Raw genomic sequence first — 22,450 nt, forward strand, 5'->3', positions numbered from 1 at the left:
TTTTTTTTTAAAGGATCATCTTGTGTAATCTTAAACTACCCTGTGATGTAAGAGTTTTTATGGAACACTTTTAAAATTAAAATGAATTACAATTAAATAAAATTGAAAATCCAATTCCTCAGTCACACGAGCCACGTTTCAAATGCTCAGTAGACACATGTGGCTAGTGGCTGCCCATCCTGGACGGAGCAGGTATGGAACATTTCCATCACACAGAAAGTTCAGTTGGACAGCACTAGTCTAGAATTTATTCATTCGTTCAGCAAATGCTTCCTGGAACCCTATCATATGCTAGGCTTTCTATCCGGCCCTGGATGAGTAGGTGTGACCCAGGCTCAGCCTCTGCCTTGGGAGGGCAGGCAGGTGGACATGGCAGCTTGGAGGGAGGGCCGGCATGCTGGTTTCCAGGCCCGGCTCCTGTTTCGGGTGGGATGTGGGTGCTAGGGTCCGTCCTGATCTCAAGAGAGCTCACAGGTCAGCACTGACAAGAGAGGTGTCAGAGCAGACTTTCTTGAGAAGCAGCGTTTGCGTGCTGGTTTCTGCTGGTTCCCCACAGAAGCAGCCCAGAGAGGGCAGATGGGTCATGCAAGGCCATCTCTGAAGCTGGAACCCGCTCCTGGCTCCCTCCTGGCTCCCTCCTGGCTCCCCCCTGGCTCCCTCCTGGCTCCCTGCACAGCCTCTCCGATGGGAGCGCCTTCTTGACTTCTGACAAATCACTTTCTGTTATTTATACTCCTGCTTTGGGAGGTGGATTACCCTTTAAAGATAATTTGGCTTGTTTTTATTCTCTATTTTTAATTTTTTTCTTTTTTTGTGTGTCAGTGGTATATACTTATGGTAGAAGAATTGGAAACTATAGAAACATTATACAGTTGGAAATAATATTTGCTTATAATCTTACCCCCCCACCCCCACCGTCCCACAATGGCTACCATTTACATTTTGGTATATTTCGTTTGTCCTTTTTTAAAAAATATTTGCTTTATATTAATTATATTTTTTGTATCCTCGAGATCATTCTGAATCTAAAGCCTGTGTACTTATTTTTAAACACATTCTATCCTAATAAGCCTCTTCCACGTTATTAAAATTCTTTCTAAACATTCAGAAATACACACGTTTTATTAAATTTGTCAGATCATTTTAAATAGGCGGTTCCTTAAAATAGTTTAAAATTCAGAAGACCCAAAAAAGGTTCTTAGGAAAAGCCTTCCTTTTCTCTTTTTTTCCCCTGCGCTGTTCCCGTGGCGGGCAACAACCGGCGATGCCTGGCCTGTCAGGGGGAGTTTATGCCTGCACAAACAAATCTGTGTATATATATTACTTGTACGGTGCATAGTGCTTAGAGTTTTTTAACCTCTTCCCTTCGTATAGATAATGCTGCCGTGACCAACTTTATGCAGTGATCCCTGTTCGCATCTCTGATTCTTTTCTTAGGCTAGATCCCCAGAAATGAAAATGACTGGGTGAGAGGGTGGTAGCATTTGACACATATTATCAAATAGCTCTTTAGAGAGTTGCACCAATTTTCACAACTGCAGGCCACGTCCTAGAGAACTTACTTCCCTGCATCCTCACAAGCGTTTCCAAAATAATTTCCTCGTTTGAAGGTGGAGATGACATCCGGTTGTCATTTTTACACTTATTTGAATGTTACTGCAGCAGCACATATACCGTGAGGCAGTTCGCAGTTCATCGCTCCTCTTTTGCAAGTTGGTATTTACATTGGGGTCTGAATATTTTACTTACAGAATTTAAACATTTACTATTCCATATACATAGACAGTAAGCTGAGCACGTTAATGTTTTCTTCATCGTATTTGTTGCTAATATGTGTATGAGTCTGCTGTTTAACGTTTTTAATGATGATTTTAAAACAAAAATTTGAAATTTTTTTATATAGTCCTGTTTTCCCAAGACTTTCCTCTGTCATTTCCTTCGTTGCTCTTCTTTTTGTCATTCGCCAAGTGCGGTTGTTTGCTCTTATTACTATTTTTAGGAGCTTGTTTTATTAACATTCTAAAAATAATTTTTTATTTTTAGCAAAATAATGCTAACCATTTTTTAAAATCATCTAATAAAGAGAGTGGGTCCCTGTTCCTTCCTGGGCACACTCCTGGGGCAGCTGCCTTCAGCCAGGACTGCTGGGGTGCGTACCTCCAGGGGGCGCCACTTATCCCCATCTATATGAATGATGCTCCCCAGACTTGTGCAACGCGGTGGCCCTGCCTTCAACTTACTTTGTTGTCCTTTTCTAGTATTTTCTTCCATGTGTCCAGGATACAAAAACAAAAACAAGAGCTAAACATGGTACCGACTATGGTCCAGTCATGCTCTAAGCATGTTACAAACACAATTCCTGTAATTCTCCCAACAACCCTGTGAAGGCATTACTCTTATTTTCCCCAATTTGCAGACGAAGAGTCAGACCCAGAGGAGGAAAGTGATTTGTCCTACACAGCTGGTGAGTGGTGAAGCCCTAACTGCTGTGCTCCTCGGCCTCTAAGATTTGTGGGGCTGTCTCTGTGTCCCCCGTACCCATTGTTGACTGGCACCTGTTATGACGAATGAGGATTCTGATCTCTGAAGCCCCACCTCCGGCCCAGTCTTTCCCCGCCTGCACCCTAGCCACTCCATTCTGCCCAGGCTGCCATAAGGTCTTTGCCTGAGCCTGTGCATGGTGGGGACTGGGTGTAACAGGATGCCCTGTGGGGATTTCGCGCTCTCCATTCTGGCTGAGTCCTGACAGTAGGTATTGACCAGAGACACTGGTGGCTACCTTCTAAAGTGGGGCTTTACCATGTAGGTGCCTAAACTAAACTCGGGTTTCGAGATCCTTACCTGGCATACACTTGGGTTGGCTTGGATTTCTCCAAATTCTCCAAAGAGGGGATTTCTTCGGAGGGAGTTGTTGAAAAAGCTGTGACGTTTTCTTCCCCTGGCACAGGGAGGCGGGGAGGGGATTGCTTTCTCCTCTCCACAACTCAAGTGAGGGGTTCTAAGAGGGCCACTCAGAGAACCTGGCCCAGCCCCTGAAGCTGAGGAATGCTGTGTCTGTCTGTGCGGATGGTGTCGAAGAGGAAAGCGGCAGCAGAGTGAAGAGGGGTGGCTGCACTGTCGCCACCTGTGACGGGGCAGAGGGTTGTGTTCTGGGGGACCTGCCTGATGCTTGTTCTCGGACCTACCCTCTCTGCCCAAGACGGCTTCTTGCCAGGCAGAGGCGAGAGAGACTGGAGGTGTGCCACGGGATACAGTGGGGTGGGGGTGTCTGCCAGCCATGGGAGCTCTCCCACTGAACCTGTGAGTCCACAGAGCGCCCACAGTGGTGGGCAAGGGGGCCCCTTCCTGCCACTGCAACAGAGTACGGGGCCTGGAGACACTGCTCCTCGCCCTGCCCAGAGCCCCCAGCCTGAGGCAGGCCCGAACTGTGGGAGGGGGGAGCTTCACGGTAAATGAGGCTCAGCGTTGAGATTATTAATCTGGATGGGACATCTTAATTACTAACCCGAGACTGTCGGGGTGCTGAAGTGTCTGGAAGATGTTTTATGACCTAGGAATGATCCAACAAGTTACGGGGACTTCCAAGGACTTCCCGGGGGGTGTGGGTGGGGATGGGGAGCAAGTCAGCAGGTTGGGTTTTAAAAGGGACAGTTGGGGGGCAGGTGGGACTTGGGAACGGGCAGGTAATGATAATCTGTTTCTGTAGCCCTCTCTGGGGTCCACTTTTTCAGCATAGTAGTTTCGTTTGGCACAGGAGGTGGGATCAAGCCCTGTACTATGGGAACTTCTCCTCTGGAGTGTAACACTTTGTTTTCCTGGGGTTCCATAACACCTCTTTCTTCATTTGCTAGTGTCATATTTATATATCTGTTTCCATTTCTCCCTAAATATTCCCTCAGTTTTGTGGCACCTGTCAATCATACTTTCCTAAGTGGGCAAACACATTAGCCTATCTTCGTTCCATGTCTCTTGCTCCTCAATGAAGTAAGAGCTATTCCACCGCACAGCTGACCTCCTGGGACTCCTCTTTGAAGCTCTCCGATGTAGGACTTCCCATTTCCTGGTTCACACCTGTATCATGCACGGCAGCTGGTTTAAGCGGAAAAGAGATTTTTATTACGAGGATGCTGGGTGACTCTCATAATGGCCTACTAGGGCTAGAGAACCAGGCTTGGAAGCTACATAGCCAAGAACCTTACTCCAAATCCTGCCACAGGGCTGTGCAGTGAAAAGAGTGGGTGCCAGACATTGGCAGCAGAGCCACGGTCCCTGGTCATTGGCTATTGCTGACTGCTGGTTTTTATGTGTGCAGTTGGAGGCTGTGAAGGGAGGCTGGGAAAGCATGTCTTGTCTTCATTCAACACATTTTTACTGAGCACCTACTATGAGCTAGGCACTCTTCTAGATGCTAGGAAAGTAAAACAACAGGAAAAACAATTTCTGCACTCATAAAACTTACATTCTAGAGGGGGGAAGGCGTAATTGTGAAGTGAACAAGTTAAATATAGAGTTTACCAAATGATGGGACATACTATGGAGAAAGAGCAAAGAACAGTGTGGGGGACTGCTGCTTCACAGGGTGCTCATGAGAGCGGACGACATGGAACGAAGGCAAAGCATGTGAGGGATCAGATATTTTCAGCTTTTGTGTGTGTTTTTGCTGTGTGTGTGTGTGTGTGTGTGTGTGTTGAAGTGGAGTGTGAGGGGTTATGCCTTATAAGGTGAGTGATTTTCCCAGTAGAAGAAAGGTCTTCAGATGCTGGGCACCCAGAAAGAAAGGCAAATGCCCTTTGCATTGTATTTTCTTGTTTTCTTGGTTTCACCCTAGAATTTGCTGGAGCACATCCTCTCTTGACTCTGCAAGAGGTCAGTAAAGACCTTTGTCTGAAAAGTGTCTCATTCTTGACTATTTGGCTGGGGAATTTTGTTAGAAGTAAGAATTAGAACTTCAGTGCTTATTACTACGTGTTTGGTGTAGTTGACTGGATCAATTCATCCTTACACCAATCCATTAAAGTAGGTGGGAGAGATCACTGTTGTGCTTGTTCTACAGGTGAGGAAGCCAAGACCCAGTGAGGCTAAGTAACTTGGCTGTGGTCACACAGCCAGGGCCAGGGTCAGAACTCAGAGCCGATCCTGTTAAGAATTGTGACAATACTGTCCCATTGTCTTCTGGCTTCCCTCCTTGCTGTGAAGTCTGGTGCCATGATTCCAGAGGCTTTGTCTGGGTTCCTTCCCCACCCTTCATCATGTTTTCTAGAAGATTCCTGGATATTCTCTCCATCCCTGGTGTTGTGAAAGTTTCCAGTGATGTGCCTTGATGTGGATTCTTTCCCATTAATTAGACTGGGTGCTTGGTGGGTCCTCTGTTTGCATCCTGAATCTGGAGGTTCAAATTTTTTTTCCATACCATGTCTCTCTTGTCTTTTTCTGGAAATTCTACTAGTTGCATGTTTGCTTTCTGCATCGATGCTCTAATTTTCTTATCTTTTTGTCTTTGTGTTTTTGATCTGTTTCCTGAGAATTTCTTTGACCTCATTTCCCCTTTATTTTTTATTTTAGCTAGTTTGTAAAAGCCCCTGATCTCTAATGATTCCTTTACATGCACTCTATCTCTGTTTATGGGTGCAGTATCTTAACATATCTCTTGAGAAGATTGTTAGCATTCTATATAATTTTTAAAAAATACTTATTTATTTGCAAGAGAGAGAGCACAAGTGGGGTGGGGAGGGGCAGAGGGAAAGGGAGAAGCAGACCCCCTGCTGAGCAGGGAACGAGATGTAGGACTCCATCCCCGGACCCTGAGATCATCGCCTGAGCCAAAGGCAGATGCTTAACTGACTGAGCCACCCAGGGGTCCCATGGATTTTATTTTTTCATTTTTAATTTATTATTTATTATTATTGTTGTTATTATTATTATTTTGACTGTTAGGTTTTAAACCATCTTTTCTCCTGTGCCCTGGGTTCCTGTTTTCCATTTGATCGGTCTCCTACTTCCAGGTTGCAGCTGTGACAGCTGTGTGACCTTATAAAGACATCACATCATACTAACCCTTTTGCTCTTCCCTATTGCCCTGGCGTCCTCACTGCCCACCTCACCTGCTCAGAGGCGGTCATTACAAGCACTGTTTCCAAAAAGCCGTTCTTCTCACCGTCAGGCCCCAGCCCTGGCTGAGACCGCACCCCCACACCTGCCTGTTGGATGGTGCTGGAGGGGACCCTCGCACGTGTCTGAGGATCCGCCTGCCCCATCAGCTCTGAGCCCCAGAGGGGCTCTCCACAGCCCCCTCCTCACTGGGTGCTCCCGGAGCCCTGCTTTTGTCAAAGGCCAAACCATCTGCTCACTCTCATTTCCCTCGGAAGACTTGGCCCTGCGGTTTCCTCCCCTGCGGGGTGAATCTCATCTGCTCCCCACACCCTGCCGGTAGCGCCCAGATGCCCAGACGTGCTGCAGAGCCTCCCGCCAGCATCCCTGCCTCAATGGTGCACTCCCTCCCATGCTGGCCCCGCCTCTGCTTCTGCTGAAGGTGAAGCTTCCTCAGGGACTGGTGCGGGTGTGCAGTCTCCCTTCCCTCACTTTCACGGCCCTGCCCGCCCCGTCCACGCACTGCTCGTCCAGCTGCCCCGTGGCCTCTGCGTGGCCCGACCTGGCCGTTCTGCCCGTGTCCGTGCCAGGGCCCTGCAGCAGTGTTCGGCCCAGGGACGGACGGCTCTGGGTTCTCTGCCTGCTGCCCTGCCCTGGCCGCCCCTTCTCAGGGCCCCGGGCAGCTTCCCCACCTGAGGGCCGGAGTGCAAGTGGCGCTGGCCTCCAGGCTCTGTCCCGCCATGTCTCCACCACCGCCTGCGCCATGCCCTCCTGGCCCCTTTCTCCTGGTAGCTGCGAGAGCCACCCCATTGGCCTCCCTCCCCATCTCTGCCTGCCTGTAGCTGGGCTGAGCTGGATTTCAAATGTAAATCACATCACGACACTGTCTAAAGCCCTCCTTTGGTTTTCTGTGTGCCTGCCCTGGCCTACCAGGCTGAGGCGACGTCCGTCCTCATGGACTGCGCCTCTCTCTGCCTCCCTCCTGGCACTTGGGCCACGCTGACCTTTCTGTGCTCGGAGCACAGTAAGCTTGCCCTTCCATTGGGGCCTTTGCACGACCTGCTCCGTCTGCCCTGTGCGCCTTTTCGGCGCATCTTCTCGTGGTGGACCCAGGCGTCTGCTTCAACATCACCTCCCACCCAGTTCCTTTCTGTGACTTTAACTCCGTTACATTTTCGTCAGGGCACATGTCGCTATTCTGATCTTCTTGTTCACGGTGGGTCATCCGTCAGTTTCAAGAACGGACACTGCAAAAAGGAGGTACCTCGCTGGGGCCTGGGACGGTGCTTGCAAAGAATAGGCTCCTGACCCCGGGTGGGTGGAGCTCGCTTCCATTGCCACCATGCATCTCGGGACATTGTCAGTGTCCCTGAGAGGCAGGGCCGCTCTTCATCCGTCTCTGTGTCCGTGTCTGCATGGGGCCTGGAACGGCATCCGTGGAGGCTAGGTCCCTGTTTGTTGGGGAAAAAAGGCATTTCAGTTATTTTTGTGTAGGCCTTAGTTTTCATGCTGACTGCGGCTAGTATAATAGAAAAGGTGGGGGGCCAGGACTCCTGGGTGCCTGGGTACCTGGGTGGCTCATTCGGTTGAGTGTCCAGCTCTTGGTTTAGCTCAGGTCATGATCTCATGGGTCGTGAGATCAAGCCCTACATCCCCTGCCCCTCCTCCCCACTCTCTCTCTAAAATAAATAAATACATCTTTTTTAAAAAGAAACGGCAGGGGGCCATGGGGGACCGGAATCTCCACCGGGCCTTGAGCACTAAGGCTGCGGTGTAAAAAACTTGGGATGTACTGCATGGTGACTAACATAACATAACAAAAAGTTATTATTAAAAAAAATAGTAAAATGCCTCTGTTTTCTCCTCTGTGAAATGGGATGGTAATCCATGCCTGGGCCCCTGTGAAGCTCAGGGGATAGGGGTAGGGAAGGACCTGAAACAGCTAACAAAGAGGGGATCTGTGTAGCCCGTTCAGTTCAAACACAGTGACCATTCTGAGGTGCCCACTGGGGCTAGAATAAGCTGCCGTTCTCATGTTCCCACAACTCCGTGAATCTTTCTGACAATCTTGTGAGGCTCCTGGTGATTTTGCTCCTGGAGAAGCTGAGGCTTGGAGGAGACGCGTGACTTCCTGATACCTTGTGAAGCTTGTCCTGCCTCTGTTTTCTTAGGCTCACCTTCGTCTCTTACTAGGTTTAGATCTTGTTTGTCTTTCAACCCAAAAAACCCCAGTAAAACCCCAAACCCCCAAATCCAAATTGCTGAATTTTTTCTTTGTTTCTTACCTTTCTTTAGTTGCTTTTTGGGGGAGGGGAGGATTGGGGAAGGTAGGGGATGTGGGGACAAGGTCTTAGGACTCCCCGTCTCCAGCCTGAGCCCCGAAGCCAGGGGCGTGGGTGGCAGGCACGGCAGGAAGAGGCTCTCCAGCACCGCGTGGATTCATGCCTTTCCAGATGAGTTAACTGCAGTCTTAGGGACTCTCCCCTTCCCGGTTAAAAAAAAAATCTCTTCTCCCGCTCTCTCCTCTCCTTCTTTCTTGCTCTCTGGCATACACTCTGTCTGCCTGCCTTTGTGCTCGGTCCCTTCTTTCTCTTGCTGTTTCTTTTTCTTCCTTTTTGGTGTCTCTCTTTCTACAATCTACTTTCTCTTTTTCCCTCTGGAGCTCTCCATGTCTTTCTGTCTAGGCTTCTCTCTGCCTCACTGCCTGTGTTTTTTCCTTCCTTCTCTCTGTTTCTGCCTTTCCTGGGTCCTTATTCATATTTAAGTTCCCTCTACCTGCCGTTTCTGGCAAGTGCTCCTTTTGTGGTGAGAACGAAGAATCTGTGTGGTAGCCTCTGAGGATTCTTCCCTGCACCTGCACTGCCCGATAGAAACCTGTGAAGATACAGAGCCCTCGGAGAACTGGACAAAGCCTCACCTGGCCCAGTCCTGGGGGCAGGGTGGGAGGAGGGCAGGCCTCCGCAGGTCACTCTGGCTGCCGGCCCCTGGGGGCAGGTCTGAGAATGACCCACTGCCCGTGACCTTATTCAGTTAGGGGATGCTCGCTGACCCTCCCTCTGCTCAGGTTCTCTGCTGGGCACTGAGACACTGCCCTGCCCTACAGGGGCTTTTGGTAGGGCCATGGAGCCAGAAAGCGCTTGTGGTGGTGGGTGATGGTCAGTTACATACACCGGAGACCTGCGGGGACTCTATGTATCCTGCTGTGGCTGCAGGCGTCTCGGCAGAGGGGTCGCTTGAGCCAGGCTTTGAAGGACGAGGAGGCCTTTTACTGGGTGGTGAACAAGGACAAGGCCTTCAAGGCTCTCTTATTCTCTTTCTCTCTCTCTCTCTCTCTCTCTGTTGTTGAGAGAGAGAAAGAGAGTGGAGAGGGGCAGAAGGAGAGGGAGAGAGAAAATCTTAAGCAGGCTCCTCACCCAATGTGGAGCCCGACATAGGGCTCGATCTCATGACCCTGAAATGACCTACCTGTAGGCTTTCTTATTCAAAGTATGGTTTGCAGGGGCGCCTGGGTGGTGTCGTCAGTTGGGCGTCCAACTCTTGGCTTCTGCTCAGGTCATAATCTCAGGGTCATGAGATCAAGCCCCACATCAGGCTCCAAGCTCAGTCTACTTGAGACTGTCTCTCCCTCTGCCCCTCCCCCCTTGCTCTCTTTCTGTGTCTCTCTCTCCCTCCCTCCCTCTCTCTCCCCCTAGCTCTCTTAAATAAATAACTCGTAAAACAACAACAACAACAACAACAACAACAACAACGTATGGTTTGCAGACCAGAGGCATGGGTATCACCTGGGAGCTTCTTAGAAATGCAGAATCCTGGCCCCATGCGAGACCTACTGTATCGGAATCTGCTTTTTTTTTTTTTTAAGATTTTATTTATTTATTTGACAGAGAGAGACAGCCAGTGAGAGAGGGAACACAGGCAGGGGGAGTGGGAGAAGAAGAAGCAGGCTCCCAGCGGAGGAGCCTGATGTGGGGCTCGATCCCAGAATGCCAGGATCACGCCCTGAGCCGAAGGCAGACGCTTAACGACTGAGCCACCCAGGAGCCCCCAGAATCTGCTTTTTAACAAGATTCCCAGGTGATTCACGGGCACACCAGAACTAGAGAAGTACTGCTCTAGGCAAAGACTATGCAAAGGCCCGGTTGTGGGGAGAGCCCATGTGTTGAGCAGTGGGGAGGAACTTGGTATTGCAGAAGCAGAGATGTGGCGGAAGGTGGCCAGAGTGAGGCAAGAAGGGAAGATTGAACTCAAACAGCACTGGGTCTTGAATGACCCACTGAGGACGAGAAGGGAGCTGAGGCTATACCTGGTGCTTCCCAGACCTACCAGACTCATTGACCCCCAGGCCGCCGTGTCCACAAAGACCTTTTAGGATCATCAGATCCTGTGTTGGCATGAGGCGAATGGGGGAAACTGAAGACAGAGACTCCAGGTGACTCACTTAAGGTCACACAGCAAATAAGGGGAGGGATGGGACAGCTGGTGCTCTTTGGGGATGTATTTGTTTGTGATAAGATTGATTGCTGCTTAGTAAGGTCGCACTGTAGGCCAGGTATGGAATCAGGTGTTTGCCATTGGGCCAATGAAATAAGTCCTTCCCCTTTTGTGATCCGCGTTTAACGCACGGGAACACTAAGGCTCTGAGAGGTAAAGTCACCTGCTTAAGGACGAGTGACTGAAGAACAGAGCTGGGCTCTGACTTTATGTTTGGCTGACTCCAGGGCCCATGTGACCTGTCCCCCTGGAGGATAGGCCAAGAAACTTGAGCAGAATCCCAGAGGCAGTGGGAAGCCACGGGAGGCATTTGAGCAGGTAGGACCTGGTCAGTCCCTGGTTTGGGGGGGAGATCGCACTAGGGCGGTGAATGCTAAGCTCTTTGGGTGGCCTCGGGTGAGCAAGCTCCTTGGTCTTGGTTTCTTCCTTGCTGGGTTCACGCGGCAGTTCTAGCAGGGCGTCTGGAAGGTCCATCCTGGGTCTGGCTTTGTGTATGTCGTGCTGTGATGTGGATGTCAGAGCGGCTGGAGGATGGCTCGGCCCTGGTCCCCACGAGAGTTTTCCTGCTGGCCCGTAAGAGGGTGCGGGCAGTTTCGGTGCTGGGGTGGGAGGCCGAGAAACGAGGCTGCAGGACGGCCGAACGGGTGGCAGCTGTGGCAGGGGCGGAGCTGACCGGCCCCTCCAGCTCGGCCACCGTGGCTGACTCCGTCCCACATGTGATTCTGATTAGGCGGCCTGTGTAAAAGTTACCTAAACACCACTCTAATTACTCTGTTTAGGAACATTCACATGCGTGGGAGGGTGCCTGGCACTGGCTTCCCACATGTGCTGGGGGTCTGCGGGGAGTACCACATTTGCACGAGCGTGACAGGCACTGTGTCGGAGCTTCGCAGCCTCCCGGGGACGGGGCTCCTGCAGGACGAGCTCAGGGGGTTCTTCCCAGGGGCCTGGCAGCAGTTGGGGAGGAGTGAGTCCCCTGGGCCCTCGCTTGTGGCGGAGAGCTTGTTCAATCTCTCAGCCTCCCTGTGAGGTAGGTGGCACTGTCCCCATGGGGAATAGCGCAGCGTCTCGAAGGCCTGGAGAGTGGCAGGGCACGGATTCAGATCCAGAGGCAGACAGCCTGGTCCTCTCGCTGTCTGACCTTGGGCAGGTCCCTTCGCCTCTTTGAGCCCCAGCTCTCATCTGCCGAAGACCGTCTGTCTCGCAGGCTCGTTGAGGAGATGAAATAAGCGCCCCGTGAGAAGACTGGACGTGCTGTGTGACCGGGGTCACCGTGTGGCACAGCTTGTCTTGCAGGGAGCGTGGTCGCAGTGCTGCGCACGACTCTGGGGGTGACATGCACAAGGCTGGGGGGGTGTTTATTTCATTGACAGTCGTGTGGGACAGACACCTCAGCTGGGTGCAATTTGGGGTGCCCCCTGGAGGTGGAGAGGGATGGCATTTGGGGGGCCCGGTTAAGCATCGGGCAGCACCCAGGACTCTTGGAGCATCAGGAAGGAGCCCCTCTCTGAGCTGCATGGGCAGTCTGGGCAGCTGGCGGACCGTCCGTGTTTCCCCGCTCCTTGGCTTGGATGAGGGGGTGTGGGCAGCATGCTATCCTTAAGAAAATGGCGACATAGGTAAAGTCACTTGTGCCTTGAAATTTGCCCGCCCAGCCTCCCTGTTCTGTCCACATACTCCAGTCTTCTCTATGTCTGTGGATACTCCCATGTGTCTCGGTGCCTGCCCCCAATGATAAGGCGTTCACCCATCCAGCCCCACAGCCGTCTTCAGGCCCATTTGTATGAGCACCCATTGGTATTTTCATACCTCTACCCGGTTGCCCATCGGCCAGACATTCACCAAGCCCGTCATGTCCCCGGCTCTTGCTCTGGATAGATTACCCTCTGATGAATCAGAACTACCACCATGAGGGTTCTTTGGAGAGGGTGTGTGGCTGGTTTTGACATCGAGGAAGGCTGTAAACTTCTAGACTCTGCTTCAGAGATGAATCAGATCAGAGAGTGAGTCTGAAGGAGTCTTTCCTTCCCAGCTCTCCTTCCCCTTCTGCCTACTTGTTCATTTCTTCATTTACCCATTTTTCCATTCATGTGTCCATCCATCTAACCATCTCTCCACCTATGCACCTACCTACCCACCCATCTTTATAACCAACCATGAAATCATCTAACTGCCAGAAACCACCCAACTACCCAACTACGTCGCAGCTCATTCACCTTCACACTATCAGCAAATGTAGTTTTAAGATTCCAACACGTAAGAGGCACTGTATTGGATTCTAGAGCACTAGCCTGATACATGACCTGCATCAGTTGAGTTACTGGGACTTGCTTTTAAAGTTCTGATATTCTGTAATACATGGAAACCCAAGACAGGGACCCTATTCTCCTTTATTCAACAAATCCATGTACACAACAGTTGCTAAGTACCTACTGTGTACCTGACACTTTTCTAGACACTTGGGATCCTGTGGTGAACAAGACAGACAATCCTCGACCTCATGGAGTTTACATTCTAGTAAGGGAGACAGACACTAAGTAAACAAAAAAATAAAAATTGCTGTATGTGCCTCTGTGTGCCGGGTATGGGCTAGGCTCCCTCAGAGAGTTTCCAGTCTAGCTGGAGGTGAGACGGGTCTGGGCGAAGAGAACATTTGCAGGCTCTCTGCATGTTTGCTGTGCTCCAAACCGGAGTGCATGTAAATAGGAAGGACCACAGGTGGCCAGAGGGGCAGCCAAGGAGGACTTCCCTGGGATGGGAGGCCAGAGTTCAGCCTAGGAGGTCGCAATACTGGGGAATCTGCTAAAGCTTGCAGACCAAATGCCACCTGACCTGACTGCCATCCCAATGCCCTGGATCCAGTGTTGGCCTCCATACCAACTTGCTGGGTGAAGCCAGTCCCTTGCCCACGCTGGGCCCCTATCCTAGAACCACGAAATGACGGGGTTGGACTAGATAAGCTGTAAAGTCTCCTGGATCATGACTGTGAGAGCTATGAATTTAATTAAAAGGGGAGACATATTTATATCATGTTTTATGGTAGCATTCTTGAATATACTGTTTTGAGTAATAATCCTTGTAACATTCTTGTGAGGGAGGAGGTGCTGCCCCCATTTCGCAGATGAGAAAACTGAGTCTTCCCGCTCTGTCAAGCCACCTGCAGTCTTTGGTTTCCTTTCAAAGATTTGGGAAAAGCTTCAGTGGGGATGGGTGGATGTGTGTGTCTGAAAGGGTAGGTATTAGGGGTACACCTCGTTGTCTGGTATCTCATCTAAGATGGCAAATGCTTTTTTCATTTCTGTTTGAGGGAAAAAACAGTGAATGGTTTTGGTGTCTTAAATAGCAGGAACACTGCAACAGAAGGTATTATAAATAACTGCTTTCCTATCAGAAAAGCCCTTGGCAGCAGCCACTTGGTCTTAAATGGCAGAGCTAGGACTCGAACCCAGGGCTGTTTGATTTCCCAAACCTCTTCCTGTTTCCCCATCTCCATTGCAGGACTCTCAAAACAGCCTGGAAGAGCACCAGAGAAGTCGGAAGGGAAGAGGGAAGGCTTTTATCATACCATCTTCTCCTACATCCTCCATATGAGAAAATTGGGGCATGTATTCTCTTTTTTTAAAAAAGAAGCTTCTCGGGCCCTCATGGTCTTTTTGCAGTAGAAGGAGCGAAGTTTGTGTCCAGCTAGTGAGGCTTTGTGACGTAGCAGGTGCTGTAGAAGCAGATTCTTTTGTTGAAGGGCTCTGCGTGCACTCACACTAGGCAAACGGGCCTAGCTCCAGCCTCCCTATTAATTAGGAACATTTAGAAATGTTCCTGACTATACCCAGAGTTCCCTCTCGTGAAACTCCGCAGGTCAGAGGCCACACATGTTTTGATTTTCTTATTTGAGGTATTATGTGTTCAAGGTAGATTTATGCTACAACCTTTGTTTATTGACTTGTACTTTTCCCTGTGAACCTAATGGAACATGACAGACGATATTTACAAGGCACGTGTTTCTGATTAAATCATGTGAGACATTAAAGCCCGATAAATGAAAGCCCCTTTGAAAGGCCAGGTTCAGAGAGAAGGAGCCAGTCCCCGGTGGAGCCTCGGCAGCGGCGTTGCCCCCTCAGCTGTGGCTGTAGGAAATGCGGAAGGTGGCAGGCCGTCCCTTTGCGTGGATGGGACCCGTTGGTCGTTACTTCCCAGCTAGGGACCTGTGCTGCGTAGAGGTCTGAAAAAATGGACATGAGGAGCCCTTCTTTCTCTCAACTGTCTGGGGAAGAGAGAATGGACAAGAACACTCCTTTTTAGAGCACCTGCTGTGTGCCAGGCTCTGTCACATAAGTGCTTTCCTGCGGAGTTTAGCAGAGCCTTGAGACAGCTATGAGGTTCTTACCTTCTGGAAGGGGAATCAGAATGGCATGGGTTAAGACTGTTGACTCAGCCCACGGGATGGCTTTTAGGTCCTGGATGGCTCTGCCCTCCACTGTCTGTGACTCTGGGCAAATTACTTAATCTCACTGAGCCTTGGTCCCTTCACCTGTAAAATGGGGACAATAGTAGTGTCCCTTATTACCTGTGCTCCAAAGTACATTAGACAACAGCACTGTTGTTATTCAGTGGAGGCCCAGAGAAGCTAACTAGCCAAGGTCACTGCAGTATGGGCTTGTGGCTGGAGCCCAGGCCTCAGGTTCCAGAATGTTTCCTGCTGCTGATCAGGGTACCCCATGGAGGAGCTGTGTCGGGCAGCCTGTGGCCTGGGAGGGCAGCTCGCCTGCCTGCCAACTCCTGCACCAGGACGTGGGGTATTCCCTCAGCCTTCCCCAGACTTCCCAGAGCATTAATGGGAAAGCTCGGTAGGCAGGATTAGCCTAATCGGGAGTCTTTCCATGGAGGTCAATTAAAGGATTTGGGTAAATGCAAAAAGTGGAAACAGCTTGGGAAGACTTCCCCCACCCCTCCCTCCTGCCTTCTCTCTCCCTCCCTCCCTCCCTCCTCCCTCCTTTACCCTCCTCACCTCCCTCCCTTCTTCTGCCCTCTGTTGTCTCAGAAGGGGTCTGGGGGTGGTGCTGACCCATGGGACTGAGCACAGCCTGAAGACTTACTTTTTTTCCTTAGCTGGACACCTGGTGGCAGGCGACCTGAGAACTAATGAGAACAGATTGGGTTTTTTTATGCTTAACCTTTCTTTTTAGGACCTCTAAGTAGCTTAATTACTTTATGGGAGTAGCAATTGACAAAGAAGAGGAGGGAAGATGCCAACCCCCCTCCACCCGGCATAATGGAAAAGCTTTCTTTTGGAAACACTGACTTCCTCTCTATGGATGAGCTATTATTGAATATCACCGGCCATTTCCCGGGAGATGGGACATCTGATTTCCATCCACCTGCAGGGGTTTGGCAGTAATCTGAGAGGTTCTGGGGAATCTGGCTTTGGAATTGGCTAGCTTGGATTTATCTTCTGGTTTTTTCACTTGCCATCTGGGTACCTTGGGCAGGTTGCTTTCTCCCTCTGAGTTTGGTGTCTTCATATGACCGATAATTGTCATAGTAGATGTGGACATTCTGGACTAGGACTGACACCGAGTTAGAATCTGCCAGATCTTCCCAGGAGGCACCACAGGGCCTAGGAAAAGCCCTAAGAAGCAAAAGTCCTCCTTGGCTCCTTGCCCAGTATCCTGTTAGGGGTCCATCTGGAGCAGGTGTGAGTTCAAGCTCAACCTGCTCGTGTCCCCTCCCCTGGCCTCTCTTTATACTCATCTGCAGAATGGGGAGGAGAACCCCTTTCCTGTCTCATAGGAGGGAGTGCCTGTGAAAGCACTTGAAAAATTGCAGACCGTGCAAGTAACAGCGATGATGCCCCATGCATCACATGGAAGGTCATGAAGAGCTTTGCCTCCTTGGAATTCACAGAGTTCTCTGCGGTGGGTGTCCTCTTTCACTATGAGGCAGTGCTGGGAACGGAGGAGACTTGCTCTGGATGTGGGGGCTACCAGGTCCCACAGAGCCGGGAGCTAACCTGAGGTCTGTCCCCCTGCAGGTCAGGCCTGCTCTGCCCCCGTCCCGATACCCGCTCTCAGACCCTGGACTCCTGGGAGCCGGAAGGGCTCATTAAGCAGGCGGCTGCTCTAGCTCCCTCTGTCCTAAGTGAACTCTGCTCTTTTTTCCCCTCCTTCTCCCCCTTCTTCACGGTTCATCTGCTCACCCAAACTTAGGGTGATGTGGCTCAGGGGTGCAAGATGGGGAGTCCATTGAATTAAAAGTTCTGTGACTGAACAAGGGAATGACCCTGCTACTGACTGTGTGTGTCCATGGGCAAGTTATGTTTCCTCTCTGTGCCTTGATTTCTCCATCAGTAAGACAGGATGGAGAATACCTACTTTATTCCTGCCACAAATTTGCTACAACAGGGCAAAAGCAGTGCTGACAATGAGCAGGTGGGACCCAGTTCAAAGTGCTGTAATGAGCACAGGGGGTCCTGGGAGAATACCCCATGTTCTGCAGCCTCGGCCGTGAGCAAATGTTTCTTCCAAGTGAGAAGGATTTTTAAAGGCCACGTATGGTCTTAAATGCTCAAGTGGGACAGAGGGAGAGGGTTTTGTTTCTTTAGTGGGTAACACTGATTTTCAGAACAAGCTAAACAAATCCCCCCTTATTGAAGAATGTTGCTTGGGGCTAGGCTTGATTAAAATCGGAAAATCTAAGAGGCTTAAATGTGTGCGGTTTGGGTTGTGGAGGGATCTGGAGTGCTTTGCCCTGCCCTGCATCTCCCTGGCCATGGTTATAGAGTCATGAGGCCACAGAGGGCCTGTGGCGGTGATCGGCCCATCCAGCACCCCATTTTATCAGCAGGGAGCTGGAAAGTCTTCCTGGCTCTGACTGCCTTGGGCTGGGAGATTGTGTTGAGGGCTGTTTGGGGACCAGCTTGCTCTGTGAATTCTTTGGGAATACTAGGGCTGTCCTAATACTCTCAGAAACCCCACGCCCTGCTCCTGCCTGCTTTTGAGCAGCTCTGGGTGTCAGGGCCTGTACCCTGTATATGTTGTCTCCTGTCCATCTCTGTCTTATTTCCTTCTCTGTGAAATGTGGGTAATAATAGGATCTGTTTCCTAGGGGGGTGGTGAAGGTAAAGTGAATTAATACATAGAAAGAGGTTAGAACATTGCCGGGCACAGGGTAAACGCACAGTAAATAGTAGCTCCCATGTGGAGCCTGCCAGGAAGGGATGGAATTGCTTTTTACATTGACTGTGGCTGAGGCTCACAGAGGTGAGGTCATTTGCCCACACTCGTGAGTGGCAGAGCAGGGCTTCGCGTTTGAGTCCAGCTGGCTTTGAGGCCAGAGAAGGTCTCGGAAGCCGAGAGCCTCGATGCCACAGTGCTTTCCAGGCAGCAGGCACATCCCTGCAAAGGGATAAGCAGTAGTGCCCTCCACTGCCACTGTCCCCTGTAAGCCCTGTGGGCAGGCTTGGCTTCTGAGGACAGGATCCCGAGGCTTGCGGGAGGGTTTTAGTAGACTAGTTCGCGCTGTGTCTTTGCTTAGAGATTTATGATCATGCAGAGAAAGTGTCCAGAGTCTTCTGTGGCTGAGGTCTCAGGATAGATGGTCCCTTGCTGACATAGTTGATCCTCATTAATTGGGCAGGTTCGAGTTTGAGCGGCCTGCAAAGTGACAGTAACCCCAGCTCTGCATCCCCAGCCTCACCCCTCTGCTCCCTGGGGGTACCATTAGGGGTGCCCTGGTCCTGGGTAGTGGGTGTGACTTGAGGGTGAGAAGAAAGCTCTGGCCCACAGCCAGGGGCTCAGGGTCGGCCACCTCTTTCTCCCCTGGTCCTACTCCAGACAGGAGACCTCCCTCCCACCCCACAGGCCACAGATCTGTGCTCCCCACACTTTGGCAAGGGGGCAGATGCAAGGAGAAAGCTCCCTTGTGGGAGCTGACGTTTACAGTACTTTTATCCTGTGCGTGGTGCTGTTCTAAGTGCTTTCTTTCTATCAACTCTCTTAATCTTCACCATAACCCTATGAAGTAGGTACCAATATGATCGCCGCTTGACAGGTGAGGAAAGAGCCTTGGTATCCTCCTGAAGAGGCAGCCTGGGGAGGGGGAGGAGCACTGATCTTGGATCCAGGACTGGACTTCTGGCCCCAGCCCCATCATCATCATCATCATCATCATCATCATCATCCCCTTCTCCTTCTCATCTGCCTCCTTCTCCTTCTTCTTCTGCTTCTTTTTATTTTAATAGTCACATCTGTCACCATACAAAGTTATTATGATATTATTGACTATATTCCGTATGCTGCACTTTTCATCCCCATAACTTATTTATTTTATAACTGGAAGTTTGTACCTCTTAATGCCCTTCACCTATTTCACCCCCCCCCACCTCCCCACTGGCAACCACCAGTCTGTTCTCTGTAGTTATGAGTCTGTTTCTGTTGTATTGTGTTTGTTTCGTTGCTTAGGTTCCATGTAAGAGTGAAATCATGCAGTACTGGTCTTTCTCAGTCTGACTTAGGCGCTTAGCATAGTATCACGTAGGTCCGTCTGTGTTGTTGGGAAGGGCAGGATCTCATTCTTTTTTAGTGGCCGAGTAGTATTCCCTTGCACGTATATACCACATCTCCTTTATCATTCATCCGTGGTGGACACTTGGGCTGCTTCCATAGCTCGGCTGGGATAAGTAATGCGAAGAACACAGAAGCGCGTGTATCTTTTCAAATGAGTGTTTTCAGTTCTGCAGGTAAATACCTGAAGTGGAATTTCTGGGTCATATTTCTGCTTTTAACTTTTTGAGGAACCTCCACACTGTTTTCCATAATGACTGCACCAGTTTGCGTTCCCACCAGCGGTGCAGGAGGGCTCCCTTTCTTCCACATCCTCGTCTACACTTGCTATGTCTTCTCTTTTTGGTACTAGCCACTCTGGCAGGTGTAAGGCGGTCTCTCACTGTGGTTCTGATCTGCCTGTCCCTGGTGAGGAGGGATGTTGAACATCTTTCCATGTGTCTGTGATCCTTCTGTATGTCTTCTTCGGAAAAATGTCTTTTCAGGTCCTTTGCCCATTTTTAGTCCAATTATTTGGGGTTTTTTGGTGTTGAGTTGTATGAATTCTTTATATATTTTGGATATTAATCCTTTGTATATATCATTTACAGTTACTTTCTCCTGTTCAATAGGTTGCCTTTTTGTCTTGTTGATGGTTTCCTTCACTGTGCAGAAGCTTTTTATTTTGGTGTAATTCCAATAGTTTATTTTTGTGTTTGTTTCCCTTGCCTGAGGAGACAGATCCAGAAAAGTTTTGCTAAAGCTGATGTACAAGAGATTACTGCCTCTGTTCTCTTCTAGGAGTTTTATGGTTTCAGGTCTCACGTTTAGGTCTCTTTAATCCATTTTGAGTCGATTTTTGTCTATGGTGTAAGTGGGGGTGGTGGGGGAGGGGCAGAGGGAGAGGGGGAGAGAGAATCTTAAGCAGGCTCCATGCCCAGCATAGAGCCCCAGATGGGGCTCGATCTCACAACCCTGAAATCATGACGTGAGCTGAAATCAAGAGTTGGATGCTTCACTGGCTGAGCCACCCAGGAGCCCCCCAACATCATTTATCGAAGAGACTGTCTTTTGCTCATTGCATACTTCTTGCCTCTTTTGACGATGATTAACTGACCATATAAGCGTGAGTTTACTTCTGGTCTCTGTATTCTGTTCCATTGATCTATGTGCCTAGTACCATGCTGTTTTGGTTACTACGACTTTGTAGTGAATTGTGGTACCTCCAGCTTTGTTCTTTGTCAAGACCGTTTTGGCTCTTCAGGTTCTTTTGTGATTCCATACAAATTTTAGGATTATTTGTTCTAGTTCTGTGAAAAATGCCATTGGTATTTGGTAAGGATTGCATTGGATCTGCAGGTTGCTTTGGGTAGTATGGACATTTAACGATAATAAACCTTCTAATCCATGAACATGGAGTATCTTTCCATTTATGTGGGTCATCTTTAATTTCTTTCTGATAGTTTTCAGAATACAGGTCTTTTACCTCCTTGGTCAAATTCATTCCTGGGTGTTTTATTCTTTTCTATGCACTTGTAAGTGGGAGTGTTTTCTTAATTTCTCTTTCCACTAGTTTTCGTTGCCCTGCCCCCATCTTGACCCTGTAGTGAATGGAAGCGTCCACTCAGTGAAGGAGAGTAGGAAAGGGCTGGCAGTAGAAGTCAACTACGTGAGCAAGTGCAGGGAGGGAGAAATAACATGAAGGCTGTCTGTCTGCCTCCTGTAAACATTTATTAAATGCCTCCTGTTTGCTGGGCATTGTTCCAGAGGCTGGGGCACTGGGCTGATTATGGAGGAGGCAGAAGAGGAAAGACTCTTGGGTTTGAATCTCTATTCTACCACTTACCAGCTTAGGCAATCACTTCTTCCTATGCCTCAGTTTCTGCATCTGTAAAATGGGGATAATAATAGGGTTTAGACTCGTACCTGGCACGTCATGAGCTCTCTCAGTAAGTGTTCCTTTGGGCAGGAGGAGAGAGTGTGGGACAGGAGGGAGATGAGGTGGAAGACGCCCTGGGAGGCTCTGAATCCCAAAGTTGTTCTTTAAGGGAGAAGATGACTGTCCCTGAGTCAGGAGTTTAAAACCCTGCCCAAACCACAGCGAGATGCCAAGGCACACCCACTAGGATGGCTATAATCAGAAAGACAGACAATAACAAGTGTTGGTGAGGATGTGGAAAAACTGGAAGCCTCCTACACTGTTGGGGGGAATATGAAATGGTGCAGCTGCTGTAGAAAACAGTCTTTCAGATTCTCAGAAGGTTAAACATAGAGTTAGCACACGATCCAGCAACTCACTCCTAGGCATGTACCTAAGAGAATTGAAAACATACCTCTATACAAAATTTGTACACAAGTGTTAATAGCAGTATTAGTCATCGTACCCAAAATGTATCAACCCAGATTCCAGCAGCTGATGAATGGATAAACAAAATGGAGTATATCCATGCAGTGGAGTATTATTCAGCCATAAAAAGGGGTGAACTACTGATAACATGTTACAACATGTGAACCTGGAGAACTGTTGTGCTGGGAAGCTAGATGCGAAGGGCTATATATTACATGATTCCTTTTATATGAAATGCCCAGAGCAGGAAAATATATGGAACGGAAAGCCAGGGGCTGGGAGGGGGAAGGAGGGGAAATAAAGAGTGACAGGTAACAGGTGTGCAATTTGTTTTGAGGCTGTTGAAAACGTCTGGAAAATTAGGTCATGGTGTATAACTCTGTGAGTATATTAAAATCCGCTAAATAACACTTCAAACGGACAAGTCTTATGGTATATGAATTCTACCTTGATTTAAGAAAACCAAAAGCCCTGCCGGGTCTGACCCCTGACCTGCCCCGGAGACACGTATCTCGTTCCGTGCTCCAGGCAGTGATACCTGATGCGGCCAGATCTGTGCTCGTGGGCTTCTCTGTCCCGCTCCTCCTCGGAAGGCTGTCCGGGGCCAAGGAGTAAACACGTCGTAGATGACAGCACGGGAGGAAACCCGGAGCTTTGGAGCCACTGAGCCTTGCATCCTTGCATTCTTGCCCCTTCCTCTGGGTCTCCCGTTTCCTTCCCTGAAAACATGGCCTAGGACCATTGGGAGGGGAAATCAGGGCAGGCAACAAACAGCCCGGGATGGGTATCAAGACCAAGGAGCATCCGAGTACTCCATCGTTCATTAGTTCCACCAGGCTGGGTACTTTGTGAACTGTATTTGAGAATGTTTGGGGTCACGTAGGACAATGGCGGGGCCAAGGCCCCAGCTGAGCAGTGTCTGGGTTCGGCTATCACCTGGTAGAGGCAGCCCCGCTCAGCGTCCCTTCTATGGGTCAGGGAGGCCTGG

Source organism: Ursus maritimus, unplaced genomic scaffold, assembly GCF_017311325.1.
Source record: "Ursus maritimus isolate PB19 unplaced genomic scaffold, ASM1731132v1 scaffold_12, whole genome shotgun sequence".
NCBI lineage: Eukaryota > Metazoa > Chordata > Mammalia > Carnivora > Ursidae > Ursus > Ursus maritimus.